The sequence below is a fragment of the Neofelis nebulosa genome, chromosome 16 (assembly GCF_028018385.1).
Source record: "Neofelis nebulosa isolate mNeoNeb1 chromosome 16, mNeoNeb1.pri, whole genome shotgun sequence".
In the NCBI taxonomy this organism is placed as follows: Eukaryota; Metazoa; Chordata; class Mammalia; order Carnivora; family Felidae; genus Neofelis; species Neofelis nebulosa.
In genome coordinates this window covers 21311610-21332406 of record NC_080797.1, presented here as the reverse complement: position 1 = coordinate 21332406, position 20797 = coordinate 21311610, and the positions used below count along the sequence as shown (strand labels likewise).

The following is a 20797-nucleotide window of genomic DNA, read 5'->3' as shown; positions in this document are numbered from 1 at the left end:
GTTACAGTCTACTCAGAGATGGTGTGGCTACAGTCTAGCTTAAGCTTGGGGATGGACAAGATGATTCCCCAAGTCCTCTCCAGAGGGACTAGTAAGCCTGCCAAGGCTACCAACACTCTGACTTTGATCAAATGTGGAAGAACACTGCTTGTCTACAAGTATCTGATGGAGAAGGAAAGGTTACAGAAAAATGGTCCAGTGGCCTGGGACCAGTGGGGTAGAACCATAATGTTAAGACATTTTCTGGTATCTGTGGGACAGTTTAAAGATCCCCTGCATCATAACAGGAAAGAGACCTACCAATACTGGTCAGAATCAAGACCAAGAGCTTTTGGGGCCAGGAGGAACTTTTTTGTTATAAAGAGGAAAGAGGGAAAAATCCACTGAGAAGGGCTTGTCTTCTTTTGGGATTCACCGCCTCTTTGAAACGCCTCTTTTTATCCTTTGTGTCCTTTTTAGTTGGGGTGGGCCAAGGATGCTAGGATTCTAGAAGGCACCTAGAGACAGAAGAGCTGCTCACACTTGTCCCATGTGAGAGGGTTAGAGCTCACCCATTATCTAGTCTGGTTCACCAAGGGACCACAATGGGGTTTGGAGTCCAAACAGCCTGCTAAGGCCTAAAGGGCTCTTTTCTTCCCTCACCTTACCCTTTGTGCTTCAATCTCCTGTGGGGACCCTATGGGGTGGCAACTGGAGGTTGCTGGTTGAGAATTTGGGGTCCTCATGCTCCTCCAAATATCTTCCCATATTCCTCATAATGACCAATGGTGGGATACAGAATCCTAGGACTTTAGAGGTAGAGGAAACCCCAGAGATCACGTGGCATGACTCTTGGGCCACTGCCAGGCTCAGAAGTTATCGGTTTGGTTGGGGTGGGGGGTGGGGCGGGGGGGGGGGGGTTTCCAAAACCAGATAGCAGACAGCACCCTCCCAGCATGCCTAGCACACTCCAGAGCCGGCTGCAGGGAAGCCCCTGAGACACTGCATCCAACAGGCTCTGGGGCCGAAGTGGCCAGGCAATCAACACCACCAGAGCAACCGCATGTTTCAGGATCAAGGCTTTAAAGACTGATTTATTTTTATATAATTGTTAAGGCTCCTGATGTAAATTCTAAAAAAATTTTTTTTTACATTTATTCATTTTTGAGAGAGAGACAGAGAGACAGAGTGCGAGCAGGGGAGGGGCTGACAGAGAGGGAGACACAGAATCGGAAGCAGGCTCCAGGCTCCGAGCTGTCAGCCCAGAGCCCGACGCGGGGCTTGAACCCACAGACCGTGAGATCAGGACCTGAGCCGAAGTCGGACGCTCAACTGACTGAGCCACCCAGGCGCCTTTAAAAAAAAGAAAATTTTTTTTTTAACATTTATTCATTTTTGAGGGACAGAGAGAGACAGAGCTGTGGTCTCTTGTGAGCAGGGGAGGGGCAGAGAGAGAGAGGGAGACACAGAATCTGAATCACAGGAGCTGCCGGTGCCCACGGTCATGAGATCAGAAAGCTGGAGGACATCTCCGATGCTTCTTCCATTTGACCAGTCCCCTACCCTCAGAGACTCCAGTGTTTCCAAAGCTGCTGTCCTCATTCTTGTTTTGTGCCCAAACAGCCAAGCCCTCAGCCGGCTCTCAGCGGTGACTGCGGGTCTCCAAGGCAAAGAACTTCACCAGGGACCCCTGACCCACTGGGGAGGGGTGTCAAAAGCTGGGGAGGGACTAAGCGGTGTTTTATAACATCAGAGGGGCATCTCCCTTCCTTTGAAAAAAAAAATGTGCTTTTCTAAAGTATAAACAACAGCTGGTAGGCTCTTTTGTTAAAGATTTTACTCTAATCAGTCACTTTAATGTAAACGATAGCGAAGCCCAGAGCAACAGGACCTATATTAATCAGGGAACTAACCCCTTCTGGTTATTTAGCAAAAGCCCCAGCACTTGGACTCACAGTAGCTCTGGGAGGTTGGGCAGGGGAGTAACCAGTTAAGGCAGGAAAAAATAGCATCTGCCCAAAGGGATGCAGCCCCGAGCAGCTGAGCCAGGTCCCCCACTCCCCCCCACCCGTTTGCCAACCTGCACTTGTGGCTTTCTCCCAGGTGTGGGTGGCAAGAGTTGGCATCCGAATCCGTACTCTGAAGGGGTATGGAGCAGTGAATGCATAGTCCCTCTGCCCCCACCCTGTACCTGGGCCAGTAGTGCGGAACATTCTGTGATGATCTGCACATGAAGCGGGTCCCTCCTCTCTGCTCCAAAAGCATAAGCTGTGTCCTGGGGGGGGGGGGGGGAGGGGGGGCAAGCAGTTTCCCACCGCCAGGCGAAGGGCAGGTGCTGGGGAAAGAAATGCAATTGCTACCTTGTCCGAAGGTGGAATAGAGCCTGGCAGAGAAGCTAATGAGAGACCAAGATAAATTCCACGCGCAGAAAGAACATAAATAAAAGAATTAAGGCAGATATTTAAGATCAACAGATGGCAGAAAGAACCCGCTGGGTGGAGAAGGAGCAGAGGAAAAATTTGCCGACTGGTGCTCACACCCCAGGTGTTCCACCAAAAGTACAAATTAGGAAGGTAATTAAGACAAGAAACCCAAGTGACTGGAATATTATCAGTGAGCCGCTGCCTCTTTTCACAGCCACTGCCATTAACTCGGGTGCAAAGAGAGAGAAGATAAATCCCAGATCTGTAGTGGCGCATCTGGCAGATAGAGGGTGGGCGAGGCAGAGTCCTGAGGACAAGCCAAGCCGGAGAATAGGCTCAGAAAGCCCGGGCCGCCCCCGCCGTCCTCCTGCGGGATTGGATGGCAGGTGCGTCCTGTGCGTCCCTCCCTCCATCTCCCCACCCTCCTGTGTCTCCATCCCATCTTGTCCCCCACCGGGGAGAAGAATAACAAAAAGGCTATGGCTCAGGTCCGGTATGTTATTTAAGGTTCCTCTAGAAATGGAAGGAGGATAACGATGCTTCGCGTACAGGATGATGTGCTCGGGGAAGGCTTTCTGGCTACGGACACTGTCTTGTACGAGGCCGGCCTAGACATCTTATGATGTTGAGCCGCATCCCTGGCCTCTGCCCACTAGATGCTGGCCACGCCCCCTCCCCATGAGGGGTGCTAGTCAAAAATGTCTCCGGGCACTGCCTAATGTCCCCTGGGGGAAATATCGTGGCCTGTTGAGAACCACTGGCTTCCCATCGAGGGGAGGCGTTTTGAAACTATTCTAGAACGCTCTAAGAGTTTAAGTAGATGGTAGGAAAATGAGCAGTTAAAAACTAGTGTCTTGGCCTGCTCCGGCTGCTATAACCAAATACCATAACCCGGGTGGCTAATAACTAACACGAATCCATTTCTCAACAGTTCTGGAGGCTGAAAGTCCGAGGCCAAGATGCTGGCAGACGGGGTGTCTGGTGAGAGCCTCCTTCCGGGTTCACAGACACACCTTCTTGCCATGTCCTGACGTGGTGAAGGGCGAGGGACCTTTCTTAAGCCTCTGTAACAGACTCTAATCCCTGGGTTCCCATCTTCAACCTCCTGATATCATCACCTTGGGGGGCAGGATTTCAGTACATGAATGTGGGGAAGGATACGAACGTTCGGACCATAGCAACTAATATTTTCTTTTTCCATTGAGGGCTAGCCATTTCTTTGTTGTTGTTTTCTTTTTAATTTTTTAACATTTATTTTTGAGAGACAGAGTGCTAGTGGGGGTGGGGGGACAGTGGGCAGAGAGAGAGGGAGACACAGAATCTGAAGCAGACGCCAGGCTCTGAGCTGTCAGCAGAGAGCCTGACTCAGGGCTCAAACCCACAAATTGTGAGATCACGACCTGAGCCACCCAGGCGCCCCTACTGTTCCTTTGCTTTTAAGGGCATGGTGGGGGGAGGGGAATAGTTCACAGGTCTTCTCCAAGAGACCTTGCCAGCCTCCAAAACAGTTGACGTAGGTGACATTTCAGCTCTGCCTGACATTCACGGGTGTCAGGTCACATGGGGGATGGGAGGGAAAGCCAGCATGGGGTCAGGAGAAATGTGGTTACTGGTTCAGCTGAGCTGCTGTGGGGACACCCCTCCTCTCCCTACCTGGTTATGCTCCTCTCCATGTGGGCCCGGCTGTCAGATGGTCTCAGCAAGACAGAGCCTTCTGAAATACAGATTTGGGTGTTTGGGGCACTCAGGCCAGGGCTAAAGACTGTGGGGGGTCTCATCTCCCTGCCCTGGGCTCTGCCACTCTCTCACCACAGCTCATGATTACATTCCTCTTGGGTGGCTTTCACACTGGGGGGCAGTGAACTAAACCCTCAGTCTGTCACTTAATGTGCTGATGGGAAGCCTCGGTTCTCCAGCCACTGCCTCTCCTGTTCCTTCTTTGCATCTCAGGACGGTCGTGTAGGGGCCAGGGGATCTCCTGATTACTCAACTTTCAATGCTCTAGCTGGGTCTCTGGTTTAAGCGTCCTTGCTATCGGTTCTAGACATTACAGCCAAAAGCCATTTACAGAAGGTCAACACAATGGCCATGAAGGAAATGAGGGATGTTATGACTTTTTCCCCTCGATTCAAAAAGTATTAAATTTAAGACAGCAGCTCACAGCCTGTGGGGGCTTAATATTAAACATGGCTGCGGGGGCTCCTGGCTGGCTCATTCGGTAGAGTGTGTGACTCTTGATCTCAGAGTTGTGAGTTTGAGCCCCAAGTAAGAGATTAGCCAAGTAATCTCTTGGGTGTAAAGACTACTTAAAAATTTCAACAAGAGGAGCGCCTGGGTGGCTCACTGGGTTAAGTGCTGGACTTCGGTTCAGGTCATGATCTCATAGTTCATGAGTTCCAGCCCGTGTTGGGCTCTGTGCTGACAGCGCAGAGCCTGGAGCCTGCTTTGGATTCTGTGTCTCCCTCTCTCTGTGCCCCTCCCCTGGTTTTGTGTGCTCTCTCTCTCTCTCTCTCTCTCTCTCAAATATTTTTTTTAAAAAGTTCAACAATAGCCAAATTATGGAAAGAGCCTAAATGTCCATCGACTAATGAATGGATAAAGAAGATGTGGTATATATATACAATGGAATATTACTCAGTGATCAAAAAGAATGAAATCTTGCCATTTGCAACTACATGGATGGAACTGGAGGGTATTATGCTAAGTGAAATTAGTCAGTCGGAGAAAGACAAATATCCTATGACTTTATTCATACGAGGAATTTAAGATACAAAACAGATGAACATAAAGGAAGGGAAGGAAAAATAAGATAAAAAGAAAGAGGGAGACAAACAATGAGAGACTCTTAAATACTGAGAACAAACTGAGGGTTGCTAGAGGGAGTGGGGGGAATGGACTAAATAGGGGATGGGCATTAAGGAGGGCACTTGTTGGGATGAGCACTGGGTATTAAATGTTAAGTGATGAATCACTGAGTCCTACTCCTGAAACCAATATTACACTATATGTTAACTAACTTGAATTTAAATATATAAAAAAATTTTTGGAGGGGCGCCTAGGTAGCTCAGTCAGTTAAGCGTCCGACTTCAGCTCAGGTCATGATCTTGTGATTCATGGGTTCGAGTCCCGCATGGGGCTCTGTACTGACAGCTCGGAGCCTGGAGCCCGTTTCAGATTCTGTGTCTCCCTCTCTCTCTGCCCCTCCCCTACTCTCTCTCTCTCTCTCTCTCTCTCTCTCTCAAAAATAAACATTAAAAACATTAAAAAATGTTTTCAAATAATAAAATCTTAAAAAAACAAACAAACAGCTGCTGCCACCAGCACCACCAACAGCAAATCCCAAAGGTGGAGAAATGAGGTGAAAGAGGACAACTTACTTGTTCTCATCTCTACTGAGGACCGAACAAGGGAAAAATGACTCATATTGCAGCTGGAGGGATTCAGACAAAGGGGAATCATTACCTTGAGGGAGGAGGTTCTTGAAACGTATGACATACCTCACTGAACGGGGGTTGAAAATACTCCTTCCCTGGGAGAAAAGTGGCCTTTGCCCCTGCTGAGCTGCTTCCCAGGCAGGGATGACCATGGATGTGGTGATAGGCGGGACTGAAAAGAATGGAGAGGGTGGCCTTGTGTTGGCCCTTGTGGACACATGATGCTTCAACATTAAATAGGGGCTCAGTCCTAGAGCAAGGCCAAGCTGCCACTTATATGTTCCCAGGTCCTCATGGGTTATTTACTTAAAAAAAAAAAAGCAATATAACCATCTTGGGGCATCTGTGGCTGGAGGGGACCGTGTGGGCAATGGGGGCCATGAGGAAGGGGGCATGCCCACCCCCAGTGGCAATGGGAGCCTTCAAGGATGCTGGGCAAGCCCAGTTTTGGTTCCTCCCCTGCTCCTGCCTGTCTTGGCACTGTCCCTGGGCTGGGAGGGGTGTGACCTGCTGGATGAGGAGGCAGTGTCACATCATACTATGGGAGGGATTTCCTGGCCATAAGGACTTGCTTTTGGCTGTCGGGAGGGTTCACCCATCTGGCATGGACACGCCTGCTGTCTTTATTTCCACTCTGAACCCACAACTTGGCTGGGCCTTCTGGGGAGACTGGCCCACAATATACTGATTCCCCCACTTGGCCTGTCATTGGCCACATGCAGACTTCCAGCAAGAAGGGAAAGCAGCAAGGCAGGATCTCTGATCGTATTAAATGAGATGTTGGTACAACCAGCCAGGTATTGCCACAGAATCCCTGTGGGGTCTGGCAAACACCCCATAAAGGATAAAAATGATCTACTTAGTGTTATTTTTTGAAAAAGTAGTTGGACACACTTTCTAATATGGATTACTAGCCCTGCTATTTGTATTGGGTAAAGTCAACAGTTGGGAAAGACAGGTGTTCCAGGAGGGATGAATCGAGCTCAAATTCTTATCAGTGTCAATAGGCATGTCTTAAGACCTTATTAAGAGATGCTGATAAGTAAAGATAGATATTCCATCATGGATCTCCCTCTAATTAAAATAAACACTCCCTAATTAACATTTGCAAGTGTGCTTTTTTTGGCATAGTCTACTGTCTCCAGTTGGGTTCCAGCGAAGGACCCAAAGGAACTACTGTCCTGTGGTCCTTGCCGCCTCCAACCCCAGCAGACGGCAGAGAAGGAGGCATCTCCTTGTTGGTAGAATTGAGGACGGATGGCTCAGCCGCATCTTTAAACAAGTGAAGGCATCTTGTTGAATATCCACATCCAAGAGTCAATTTCAATTTGCTTCAGTTTTCAGCAACCAGACAAAGATCAGATCCCTGTGTTCCCGTGGAGAAAAAGGAAGGGAATGCCTTTGCTGGTACAGAAGATGCTGGGCAATTCCAGCCCACAGGTCCTGCTTCATGCCCAGGCTCAGGACTCCAGCCAGCCCCCCTTCACCATGTGCCACTGTGGCCACAGCGCAGCTTGCCCTCCAGGTAAAGGATAAACTTGCAGACCCAGGGACATGCCAGGTGTCATAGAGGGCCAGATCAGGTGTGGTGGGGGGGCCAGACCAGATGTGGTAGGGGGGCCAGACCAGGTGTGGTGGGGGGGCCAGGACAGGTGGGGTAGGGGGTCCAGACCAGGTGTGGTAGGGGGGCCAGACCAGGTGTGGTAGAGGGGCCAGGAAAGTTGTGGGAGGGGGGCCAGACCAGGTGCAGTAGTGGGGGTGTGAAACCAGGTCTAGTAGAGGGCAAGACCAGGTGTGGTGGAGGGGCCAGGCCAGGTGTGTGTGTGGGGGGGGCAGATCAAGTGTGGTTGGGGAGGGGGGGGTCAGACCAGATGCAGTAGAGGGCCAGACCAGGTGTGTTAGGGGGCCAGAGAAGCATCATGGTCTCTGCTCTCCAAGCCCCTGCCCAATCACCTGGTCACCGAGCTTCCTCTCCCCACTTGCAGAGGCCCCGGTGTGCAGAGGAGCATCCAGGTGCTTGAATCTGACAAATTCACACTATTTAAGTGCACAACTTTCTGTTCTATAATTTACCAACAAATCCTTTTGAGATTTAGGAAGCACTGAAAACCCAAGAAACTCTACAACCATGAAGAGGCAGGGCAATGGATCCTAGGCGGTCAAAAGTGTGGCCTCTATAGAATTATTTTCCCAATACAAGTGTACCCTGCGATGATGGGCTTATTTGAAGCCAGGGCTGCAGGTGGAATTTCTGTTCGGTGGCGCCCCCCCCCCCCCAGGCAATGGGGAGCCCCCCCCCGCCGGCACCACGCTGCATGCTTAAGCATCCCACCCCCGATCTCAATCTCCCAGGTGGTGAAAACTGCTCTGAAGTGGGACAGAGTTCCAGGAAAGAGAGGAAAGCATGGCCAAAGCCACCCGTGGCACCGTCCCTGCTCATAGTTCACCAACCACTGGAAGGAAGCCATAGCAGGAATTCAGCCAGAGAACCTGCCTCACTGAAAATGCCTGTAGTGGACACACACACACCCCTAACAGCCCAGCTTCTCGAGGCTTCATGAAAAGGACGCTCTTCTCCACAAAAAGACGGGATTCCTGGGACAAGGCAAAGCCAGGGGAGCAGGGAGTCGGCTGTCCCCCAGCAGCATGCTGCTGTCACCCATTCTGTACTCCCTGGGAATTACCCTGCCCAGGGACCTTGAAGCCCTCAGGTGGTAGCTGACACCTGCTGGTCCTCCCTGGGGTTCAGCATTAAGAGTCACTGGTCACTGCAGTCTTGGTCCCAGGAGGACAGAGCTGCCGAGCTGCAGGGACAGGCAGCCTGGGACAGGCTGTCTTGTGAGTGCAGCTGTGAGCTGGTCCACCTGCCTGCCTCCTCCCCCACAGCCCACGCATGGGGTACAGCCAGCTTTGGGACATGCCTGAAAGCTGGACGGTTTTGGAGGTATGAGGGGGACTGATTCATGGTTCTGTGACTCCTGTGGACTTGAGGGCCGAAAGAAACTGGGAGGAAAGAATTTTTTTTAACCCCTTGAAGGACTTACGAACAAAATTAGACTCTGGCAGTTCTCTTAGAATGATGAACGACCTAAGGCACAGGTTCAATTTACCATTCCCCGTACCCAACTCCCACCAAAGTATTTCTTCTTCTTCTTCTTTTTTATTATTTTCAGGAGAGGAGGGGATGGGGAGGGGCAGGGAGAAAGGGAGACAGAATCTAAGCTAGGCTCTGTACTGTCAGCTCAGAGCCCGATGAGGGGCTCAAACACATGAATCGTAAGATCATGCCCTGAGCCGAAATCACGAGTTGGATGCTCAACCGACTGAATCACCCAAGCCCTCCACCACCAAAGTATTTCTAAAAGCCAGGCAAGAAACAGCTGTTGATGTCTCAGACACTGTTGTGTTTTGCTACACTGATGGCCAGCACTATAATACAATGACTGTACTGGGCGAGGTGGGGCGGGGGCAGTGGGGAGCAGTATTTTCCTTAGAGGGAGCAGTAGCATTTCACAAGGATGTCAACAGAGGAGGAAAATAGTGTCTGCCCTCTCTGCGCCAGTCCTGTGATCGCCGTGCACGCAGCGGTGGCTTCCGGGCTCCTCAGGGTGGGCCCTCTGTGGTCATGGCCACCTTGCACGGACCTGTCCTCCTGGCCACGGCTGACTGGGCACTTGGTCAAGTGGGCGCAGTGAGAGCTGGGATTTTTCCATGGAGCAGGAAGAGGGCCAGGCAGCCACAGGAAGGGAAGGTCAGGAGGCATCATTATCCTCATTCTGTATCGCGTAGGAGAAGCTGGTCTACAGAAGGAGACGGTGTAGCCGGCATGTGACGAGAAGCAGCGATGGATAAAGCAAAGTGTCTGTGTCTATTTTTCATTTATCCCTGAAGCCTGGAGCACGGCTGGGGCTCTGTCCTTCCTGTGAGTATGTGAGATGTGGCAACGTCCTTGCCACCCCCCACTATTTTCCTAAAGCCGTTTGAGTTCTCGCTCTGCAACTTGCAACCCAAAGCCTCGATAATTCAGCCAAAGTCGGTCCCAGGTACACTATGTTCATCACCTAAACCGACCTAATTCAACCCTAGTTCGATTGCCAAACTGATACTGTTACTGTATTTTCCAGAGAGGTAAACCGGGGTTCAGAGCGGTCAAACAATATGCCCAAAGTCACACACCTCTTGAGCCGTTCAGCCTGTGCGTTCCTTCTTTTTCATAGTGCACCGCACGGGCTTCTTCATTTAGTTGACCATTACGCCTCCTCTCCTACTGGGAACTCAAAGGGCTGAGAATGGCATTTGGACACCGTCTTTAATCTGGTCCTTTCAACAACCCGTAAGATGGGTATACTCTTAGCCCTGTTGGAGACGTGGAGACCGGTCCTCTGCTGCCTTCCACGACTCCTGTTCAAATCCTCCTTAGCACTATCACCATTTCTGTTGCCACCATCTCCATATATTTGAACATCCTTTTACTTTCCCTAAGACTTTAGGCACATCAGGGGCGCCTGGGTGGCTCAGTCGGTTAAGCATCTGACTTCGGCTCAGGTCACGATCTCGCGGTCCGTGGGTTCGAGCCCCGCGTCGGGCTCTGTGCTGACAGCTCGGTGCCTGGAGCCTGTTTCAGATTCTGTATCTCCGTCTCTCTCTGACCCTCCCCCGTTCATGCTGTCTCTCCCTGCCTCAAAAATAAATAAACGTTAAAAAAAAATTAAAAAAAAAAAGACTTTAGGCACATCAAAATGTTTCATTTTATATTCTTACTTTGAACCTAAAAAATGGTTATTTTAAATCATGCTACTCACTACTTTTTAATCAAAGCAATACACCTACACATGGAAGAAAACATTCAAAATGCTCAAAAAAGTCTAAAGTAATACATTTCCCCATCTAAATCCCCATTCCCTAGTTCCCCTCCTGTGAGGCGGCGTATGTTTTCTAAGTTCTAACTTTTCATTCTCCAGTGGGTGCCACTGTAACTTTACATAACTTTGAATATTAATACATTTGTTTTTTTAAAAGAATTTTTTCATGTTTATTTATTTTTGAGAGAGAGAGACAGAGTGTGAGCAGGGGAGGGGCAGAGAGAGAGGGAGACACAGAATCGGAAGCAAGGCTCCAGGCTCTGAGCTGTCAGCACAGAGCCTGACATGGGGCTCGAACCCACGAACTGTGAGATCATGACCTGAGCTGAAGTCGGACGCTCAACCGACTGAGCCACTCAGGTGCCCCTAATGTATCACAGTCTTGATTTAGATAGTCAGTTGACAGAACCATTGCTTTTTACTCTGTTGAGCCTCCCTTGAAAAGGTTGAGGGATTCGGTGCACTTTCTTCCCACCTCTGCCTTCTGTCCACCTTGACTCTACGAAAGCTATCGCATTTGGTACTTGTTCTGCAGATATATTCCACCCAAGGTGTGTTCTCAGACCAGCTCAGAAAACGGCAACCCAAATAAAAATGGAATTTATGATAGTGGGGTGCTAACATATATTCTTTACAAATCAGGTTGCTAAATGAAGAGACGGAAAGATAGTCCCAAGAAGCCTTTAAATTCTTCCCATTTGCAGAAAATAGTCCCAAGAATCAAGTCCCACTGGATTCTTTCTGGATTCTTTCTGGTGTTCATCTTATCTTCTGGGTCTTAATTAGATACCTTCTTTTTTCCTTCCTTCCTCCCTCCCTCCCTCTCTTCCTTCCTTCCTTCCTTCCTTCCTTCCTTCCTTCCTTCCTTCCTTCCTCACTTCCTCCTTCCCTTTCTCTTTTCTTTTCTTCTCTTTCTTTCTCTCTTTCTTATATTGTTTCTTTTATGATTATTTTTAAATATAATTTATTGTCAAGTTAGCTAACATACAGCATATACAGTGTTCTCTTAGTTTTGGGGGTAGATTGCCATGATCCATCACTTACATACAACACCCAGTGCTCATCCCAATAAGTGCCCTCCTCAATGCCCATCACCCATTTCCCCCTCCCTCCTGCCCTCCCCCACCCCATCCACCCTCAGTTTGTTCTCTATATTTAAGAGTCTCTTATGGTTTGCTTCCCTCCTTCTCTGTTTGTAACTATTTTTTCCCCTTTCCTTCCCCCATGGTCTTCTGTTAAGTTTCTCAAGTTCCACATATGAGTGAAAACATATGATATCTTTCCCTGACTTACTTCACTTAGCATAATACCCCCTTGTTTCTTTCAATGGCGGTAAATACACATAACATAAAATTTAACATCTTAACCATGTTAAGGCTCAGTGGCATTAAGGTCATTCACAGTTGGGTACCCACCACTACTGTCTTTCCAGAACTCTTTGTATCCTGCAAAATTGAAACTCGGTCCTCCTTACACACTAACTCCCATTTTCCCTCCAGCCCAGCCTCTATCAGCCACCATCCCAGCTTTATCTCCATGAATGTGACTCCTCTAAGACTCTTACATAGGAGGGGGCGCCTGGGTGGTTCAGTCGGTTATGATCTTGGCTCAGGTCATGATCTCATGGTTTCTCAAGCCCTACATCTGGCTCTGTGCCAACAGCATGGAGTCTGGATGGGATTCTCTCTCTCCTTCTCTCTCTGCCCTGCCCCATCTTGGGGTCTCTCTCTCTCTCTCTCTCTGTCTTTCTCAAAAATAAGTAAATATACTTAAAAAAAAAAAAAGAGAGAGAAGCTCGTATGAGAGATCACACAGCATTTGTGATGCCACCTCCCTCAGATGCCATGTGTCCCTTCCTTGTTTTGTTCGAGGGCCTCCGTGACCCCACAGGATGGATGGTGATAAACTTCTGAGTCCTTGCAAGTGTAAAAATAATTTTGACTTTTTGCTCTGTGACTTAATAGTTTGGTCTGATAGAAAATTCTAGGTCCCAAATGACCTCTCCTCAGTATCTTGAAGGCACTGTTCCACTGCCTTCTGGTATCCAGTGTTGCTGCTGAGAAGTCTGGTATTAATTTGATTCTCAGTTCCTTGTAGTTGAACTGACTTTTCCCTCTGGAAGCTCTTAAATTTTTTTCATCTTCGTATTTAGAGTTTTAAAATCTCACCAAGATCTGTCTGAGGGGGAGGTCTCTGTTCATTCATACTCAGTATTTGGTGGGTCATTTAAATCTGCAACATTGGGGCTCCTGGGTGGCTATACTGGTTAAGTGTCTGACTCTTGATCTTGGCTGAGGTCATGGTCTCATGGTTGGTGAGTTTGAGCCTTGCTTGGGATTCTCTCTCTGCCCCTACCCTGCTCGTGCTCTCTCTCTCAAAATAAATAAATAAAAATCTGCAAGGTTGTGTGTTTTCTTTAGCTTAAGAATTATTTCTCTGCATCCCTGCTCACATTTTACATCTTTGACTTTGTGTCTGTGACCTGGAGGACTGCTTTCTACTTAACTTCCCAGGTTGGCCTTTCATCTAGAATGTTCTTATCAGTCTATCCATTTAACTTAAAAACATTTTTTATGGCAATTATAGTATTAATTTGGAGGTATTCTTTCTGATTTCCCAGTCGTCCCCTGGCATGCCCACACCAGGTCAGTGACAGCTGGCTGCCCGAGGTGCTGCTCAGCCACGCAGAGGTAGAGATAGTCTCATAAATCACTTCGAAACATTTGCCCAATTCGAAGTCCAGTGTAAATGTCAGAAACTAACAAAATATGTAACCCAGCTAGCAAGGTGCTCAAATCCTGAGGCCTTCTTTTAATTAATGTCAGATTTGATCCAAGATACTCCGGAGAGAGAGCGGCAGGTGCCAGGAGAATCCTCCCAGCTGGCTTTGTCACGAGGCCCCACACACAGGCTGTCCTTCTTAGTCAGACCACGGAGGATCTGCCCTTGTACTTGGCACGTGCAATCCTGGTTTTTCTCTATAAGGGAGATCCAAAACAGACGTGGGCGCTCCCTGAGCAGCAGGGAGCTAAGAGTTAGCTGATGGAGGGGAGGGGGGGGAATATGGCAGACGGCGGCCAAAGAAATTGTGAGTGGTCCTCTGCTAAAAGAACCAAAACTAGATTATTACAAGTCTGGTTCACAAATCTCCATCAAAGAAACAAACAAACAAACAAACAAACAAACAGGAATGGAAGTCAAGAGGAACCAGCGGGCATTCATGAACAGTTTATTTCAAACGAAGTACAAAACCCTTTTGGCGCATTGTAACTAGGAGGGCAGGGAGGTGCAGAGGACACAATATTATAATGTATCCGGATTTCATCATAGGTTTTGGTTCTCGTGATACCAAATGAACAAGGTAAAATAACGCATCGTGGTGCGGACAACTGCGTTCCTGACTGGCTGAGTGACTACACTCAGGTGTCAGTTAAAGGGTTCGTGCAACCCCTCGGGAAGAGCTAAGCCACATGGCTCGGCTGTTGCCACTGTCCATTCCGTGTGGGCATCAACAACTTCAGTGGAGACACAGAAGGAAAAACTGTGAGAGAACACAACATCGAGAACACTGTATGCTCGAGACACGCGATAAAGAAATCACAAAGGGTGGAAAATAAGAGAAAACATTTAGCTCAGATATGGCGTCTAAGAAAAGTGTAACATCCCAAACTTAGGTATAAAGAACTGGCCAAGAGAAGGCAGAGGTGGCCAGCTCTTGGCTCCATGCAAGGAGGTCCCCCTTGGGATCAGAGCTATTTATACAGATCCATGCACCCTGGGAGTCAGGGCTTTGTGTAACAGACATGTCTAGGCAGAAGCACAAAACAGAAACTCAGGGGACATCACAGTTGATATCGCCCCAGGAAATTCAAATATTCAACATCTGTCCCAACCCTAAACTTGTATTATTCCGAAACTTCCCATAGCGGCTGAAGTAGGGGGAAGACAGCAAGACCTCGCTCCGCAGGCTGTGCTGAGTTCACAGCAGAGTTTAGCTTGGTCTACAAGGAGATTCACAGGCTTTAAACACAGAATGCCTTTAGATAGGGTGCGTGCTCTCCAGTCCTTGAAGGAGTCACCACTCCCTAAACACTCACATCTAGCCCAGTCTCAGATTTATTTACCTGCCTGACATCGACAGGCTTTTCCTTCTGGAATGCTGCTTTGGATGTGCCTTTAAGGTTAGGTCCGATAGGGGACATATTTTCAAGTCAGCCCGGCTCTGTCTAGAATTCTAGTCAAGAGTCTGACTCACCTACAATCCACAGAGAAAGATCTAGGATAGCATTTCCCAAAGTGAATTCTGGGGAGTGTAAGGTCTTGGTGCATGTTTATAAGCATTTCATGGAAGTGCCTGTCAAATATATTTGACCCTAAATACAGGTACAGCCATGTATATATATTTCTGTATACACACATATGCACATATATGTGCGTGTATTTACGTGTGCACACACATATGTGTATAAATTTATGGGGATTTAAGCAGACTAATCGGTATGCATGTTGTGTGAATCTGTCACAGAAGTACAGAGTATGCAATTATGCAAATGTCTTTTGCCATGGAATGCTTTTTTGCGTTCTTCTTTGCAGATCCCAGGATACATGGATTTCACGGAACATATTTTAACATATGCTCTTCAGAAAAGACATCGGAGAAACCATGTCTGCGTTCTGCAAGGAGGGTGTTGGAAATGTCTGAGCCTGCTGCTCGACCCTGTTTATGAAGTTGGGCCCAGGCTGTAAGGCAGAAAGACAGCTGTGGTTTCCATGTGGGACACTGAGCTGTCCTATGGCTACCGAGTGGCTCCATCTCTAATCCCAGCCACCTACATTCCATGCACTATACTCTTGGTAGTGCTAAGGGCAAAAAAGTGGCTGGTTTGGCATAAGCTTCTCCCCCTGTTGGAAACATTGTAAAAAATGCCTTGAGATGTCAGCAGGGTTGACGGTGAGCACCAGAAGATACATCCTTTCATTTTGACTGAGATCGAATATTCATGATCAAGGAAGCCAGCAACACAGCCCCCACCCTACAGCCACGTCAGAACCAGCTCTGTAGGCAACTCAAATCAATGATCCCCCTTGGTGGCTGTGAACTCAAGCCACCTCCCATGCCACAGGGTCACCCTGTGATCTGCCTTCCAACCTTTCCACTGGGGAAACCCCTAGAGAATAATTTGCTGGCAAAGGCACCCATTCAACTTCTTACTTGACCACTCCTTCTACTGGAATCCCCTTCAATGCCACGACTGCCCCTTTGTCACACAGCCCCATTGTGTCACCTGCTTCCCTATACTCAGTCCTGACCTAATCTATGAAACAATGCAAACTATAGAGTACATGCCCGAGGTACAGTCAACCGAATCAAGTAAAATAAAACATATTAACCAAGCTCAACCCCAGGCCTCCCAACTCCATGCCAAAACATCTAGTGAAAGAACCAGAATGCCATGCCAAACCTCAGAAGTAATAAAAGGGGATGGTGATGTCTTTTGAGCACTTGCTGTTTCTTAGCCACTTTATTTCACATTTTCAAACACAATCCTGCCAATGACCATGGGGTGGAGATACATATGACCAATGTCTGCATTTAAAAGATAAGAAAGCAGGGGCACCTGGGTGGCTCAGTCAGTTACGTGACTGGCTTCGGCTCAGGTCATGATCTCATGGTTCACAAGTTCAAGCTCCGCATCGGGCTCTGCACTAACAGTGTGGAGCCTGCCTGGGATCCTCTCTCTCCCTCTCCCTGCCCCTCCCCCACTTGCTCTCTAAATAAATAAATACAAACATACATACATACATACATACATAAATACATACTTACAGACATGAGAGCAAGAGGGTAACTACCTTGCTCCATGTCATATAAGGCTTTCCACTCGTGTCTGTGAAGCCCCAACAATCTGCTCTTCTCCATTTGTCTAATATCCAAGTGTGGGTTTGATCCAGAATTCCCAGCCAACACCACTCATCCCCAGGGAAAAGGAATTCTAATTGTTGGCTGATTGCAAAGTTCTTACAAGCAAGCACAGTGCAGTGCTCGGATCAGCAGGCATTCAAGAGCACGGTCAAAGCAAGAGAAGGGTGGGGCCATGCTATGTCCACAATGAGGAGGAAAGAACACAGGGAATCCACGGTTAATCGAGGACCAGAGCTCCATTCTGGGGCAAATCATGAGTAGATGTGGACAGCAGATACAGAGCCAGTCTTCGGAGAGTCTGGGATATTCCAGAGATGACGAGTTGGCAAAGGCGGGCCTTCCAATAAGGACCCGGGGGACTGTGGGTGTGCTGTTGTTGGGGTTTCCCCTAAGGAGTAGTGTGTGTTGCCATGCCCTTGTTTCCTCAGACCCACTGAAGCCCTTCCTGCTATCCTTATTCAAGCATGACCCTCTGCTTCGACTACAGACAGAAAACCAGAATGCCCAGAAAGTTCCAGCCTCACCCGTGTCCCACTGGTTATCATCATGTTCATTATTTCTCACTGTGGCTCTTCTGAATTTTAGGACCCAGCTAGGCTGTTGCTTGTTTGGGACGAGGAAACAGGCCTTGACTTTGGCAGAGAAGCTTTTGGCCTTTCTAGAGGGTCTCTCCCTAGGCCAGCCTAGGGAGAGCCCGAGTGACCTCAGGGCTAGCCCAGGGAGGGCGGTGATAGCACCTACCCCCCCAACGTAAATAGTGAGGACACAGGGAGACAGCAGGTATATGAAGGGTTTCCAACTATGAAGCACGATGGGATACAGGCTGTTACCTCCATCTCTGGTTTTCAGTTGGCTACCATGGGGTGGAGGTGGGGACAATCATCCCTGAATCTCTAGGGAGAGAATTCTCTAAGACTCACCCCCACTCACAACCCCAAAGGCACTTCAGACTCTCCTGGGACAGGAGTCTAGGGATGTGCACTGTGAAAAGGCTTTCGATGTGATTTAAGATTCTCCCTCCTCGAACCCCGCATCCCCCATCTTCTTCCTCACCTCCAAAGGAAAACCAATGTCCTAGATCCATGTTTTCCAAACTGCGTTCCATGGAACACCAGTAACAATGTTTAAAGATTCAATAGTCAAATATTGGGTTGAATCCTATGAAATTACTGCAATTTAACCACTGTCTTTTTTTTTTTTTTTTTTTTTTTTTTTACTAGAAAGTAGCAATTTCATTGGGTCCAACCTAATGAGTTTCGGAAACCATGAATATTCTGCTCTTGAACATTTGGTATCTACATTAACATTTTAAAGGCTAGAATAATTCCCACAGTAAAGAAACCTGTATAGCTTTGTTTTCCAAACATTATTTGACAACAGAACCCTTTTATTAGATAACACCTGTTACATCTTGCAGAACCTGTGTTTTGTGGGACTCGTTCAGGGAAATACTGCCTGGGAGAATTAAAAATAATTAAGAGGTTTCTGAGCCTTTTGCAAACCCACCCTCGCCACTGTCATATCATTTTTATTTGAATAAAGGGAAATTGACTCATCCGTGTCATACCGGCCTAGTCACCGTGCAAGGACTTACTGAGAGCTTGATCTGCACCACAGCGTCCGCTCAGAACTGGGAATGTACAGGAATATGAGTGTTCTGCTCAAGGGAAAGGCATTCACGGGTGGAATAGCCAGCGTGGCTCAGAGAAGTCAGTGAGGGCTGAATGGAGATGTGAGTTCTGAGCTGTGGCTTAGTGGATTTCTCCAGGACAGGAAGCTGATGACCAGTGCCCCGTCCAGTGAGGCAGCCCCATTTCACCTGGTCACACCTCGGTACATTCTCAGAGCCCATCTGCCAGAGCCTGGAGGTTGCCAGGCAATGTGACGACACATCATTTGCTTCCATTGTTTCTGCCTGTTTTGTCCTTGCCCAGCTACCCTAGGTAAGGTTCATTCGATTTCAGGTGGATTCAGCTCCTGATCTCCTTTAGGAGTGGTGCTATTGTCCAGTAGGGGACCCCAGGGTCACCGACTACAGACCCCTTTCCCCTCTGTCTTCTTGTCTTTCTCTGAGCTCATGCAGGTATCTGCCTCAGGGAGTTCCATGGAGCAGAGCGAAGGGCTGTCATGATGGCTGACCTTCCGGGGAGGTGCTCCCACCCCAAGCGGGGTCTCAGGAACCGTGTGACTCACAGAAAGGAGAGTTCAGGGGAGGGGTGCACTGGTTTGCAAACACTGGACCTTCACAGCCATGCAGCTGTGGTAGAAACAAAGGTGCAGCTCTTCTGTACTCGCCCAGGGCAAGGGGAGATTTCTACAGCGTGGCGCCACATTCCCTCACCCCCACCTTTCCCTTGGCTCATCCATAACCCTAACTGAAGCGGACACCCTGGTGGGTAACCGCGGGAGTGGTTACGGGCACTAGGTCATTAGGAGGAACGTTACGGGCACTGGGTCATTAGGAGGAACGACAGCTTCCCAGTCTGCGCATGCCCTTTTAAGGCCCCTCTCTCCCCCAAGGTAGCCCCAGGGTCTGTCTCGTACAACAAGAAGAACCTAAGTGGCACCATTGGTGGGACAGCCCACGGATGGCTGGGGCCGGACAGGGTGAGTGGGGGAGGAGGGCAGGCGTAAACCCAGGGAATCCTGGAGGGCGTGTTGCCAGCCTCCGGCGTTCCCGGCCCAGGGCTCTGGGTCTGATGCTGCATCTTGTGGAAGTTGTATGACACATGTGCCATTTGTAGCCCAGAAAATAGGACAGAAGAATAAGTGACGGGGGTGGGGGGGTGGGGGTGGGAGCAGAGGTTTGAGCACAAAACCCTGCAGCTCCACCACAAAGGGTCATCTGTCCAGTGATGGTGGAATCGGGTCAGGCTGGCTGGGGTACCTGCCGCTGACACACAGGGAACCGTGCCCAGGAGCTCTTGGGAGCTGAGCCAGTCAGGGCTGGGGAGCTTTCCTTTCAAATAAAATCACAATAAAAAGCAATATTCCCCTGCAGCTGAAAACTCTTAAAAGCAGGTCAACCACAAGCTGGCTATTTTTTAATCTGGTAATGACATATTTGTCAGTTTTATCTTTATCTCTGTGTTCTAAGGTTCTCCCCAAGGAGAGATTTTTTTTTCTTTCCATCTTGCAAAGGACAGTCTGACTCAGAACTTGACCCGGTGCTGGTCGCGAGATAATGGAAAATTTTTCATCAGCCTCAGGAGCCCAGACAGGACTCTGGCCATCAGCCTGTCCAGAATCCTCCACCGCTGGCGGCTAGAGAGCAGATGGGAATCACCACGCTGCTGGGAGCTCCTCTTGGCAAAGGAGGTCACGAGGCCTGATGGCGGAAAGTGGGATGTCACTTTAAGAATGAGGATGATGCCAAGTGGCCTCAGATCATTCACCAGCTGAGCGTCCTTCAGCGAATCACTTCTTATCAATGGGCCTCAGTGACCTCAGGGCTAGACCAGGGAGGGCGGTGATAGCACCTACCCCCCCAAGGTAAATAGTGAGGCCACAGAGAGACAAAGGGTATATGAAGGGTTTCTAACTATGAAGCACGATGGGATACAGGCTGTTACCTCCATCTCTGGCTCAGCTGCACTAGAGGTAGACAATTATTCTAGAAGGACCCAGGGCCCAAAGGGGGTCTAATCATAGCCCTATCCCTTCCTGGCTGGAAGAAAACTTAGTAATTCAGCCATTTTATTTTATTTTTTTTTTAATGTTTATTTAGTTTTGAGAGACAGACAGACAGACAGACAGACAGAGTGTGAGCAGAGGAGGGGCAGAGAGGGAAGGAGACACAGAATTGGAAGCAGGCTCCAGGCTCCGAGCTGTCAGCACAGAGCCTGATGTGAGGCTCGAACTCATGAACTGTGACATCATGACCTGAGCCGAAGTTGGACACTTAACCAACTGAGCCACCCAGGCACCCAGTAATTCAGTCATTTTAAACATGTCTTCCAGGTAAATGTCTTATTTTCCAGTCCCTGAACCTTTCAGTTTGCAAGGATTCACTTACTTTCTAGAAGGAGGAGTAAAGAAATCACTCGTTCTTTTACCTTCTTATTGACCAAAGGCCAGAGAAGCCAACCCCAGCCTGCATCCCAGACAGGCGCCCGGTTTTGCCACCTGTGAACAGAATGAAGGTACTCTTCCATTGCCTTTACTGTCTGAAGGTGA

General features: G+C 48.7%; 1 protein-coding gene across 8 annotated transcripts in view; it reads right to left on the bottom strand.

Annotated features, from left to right (window-relative positions):
- Positions 1-20797, bottom strand: part of SLC39A11 (solute carrier family 39 member 11) — a 428283-nt gene that overhangs the window by 68754 nt on the left and 338732 nt on the right. The gene's annotated exons all lie outside the window — the stretch shown is intronic.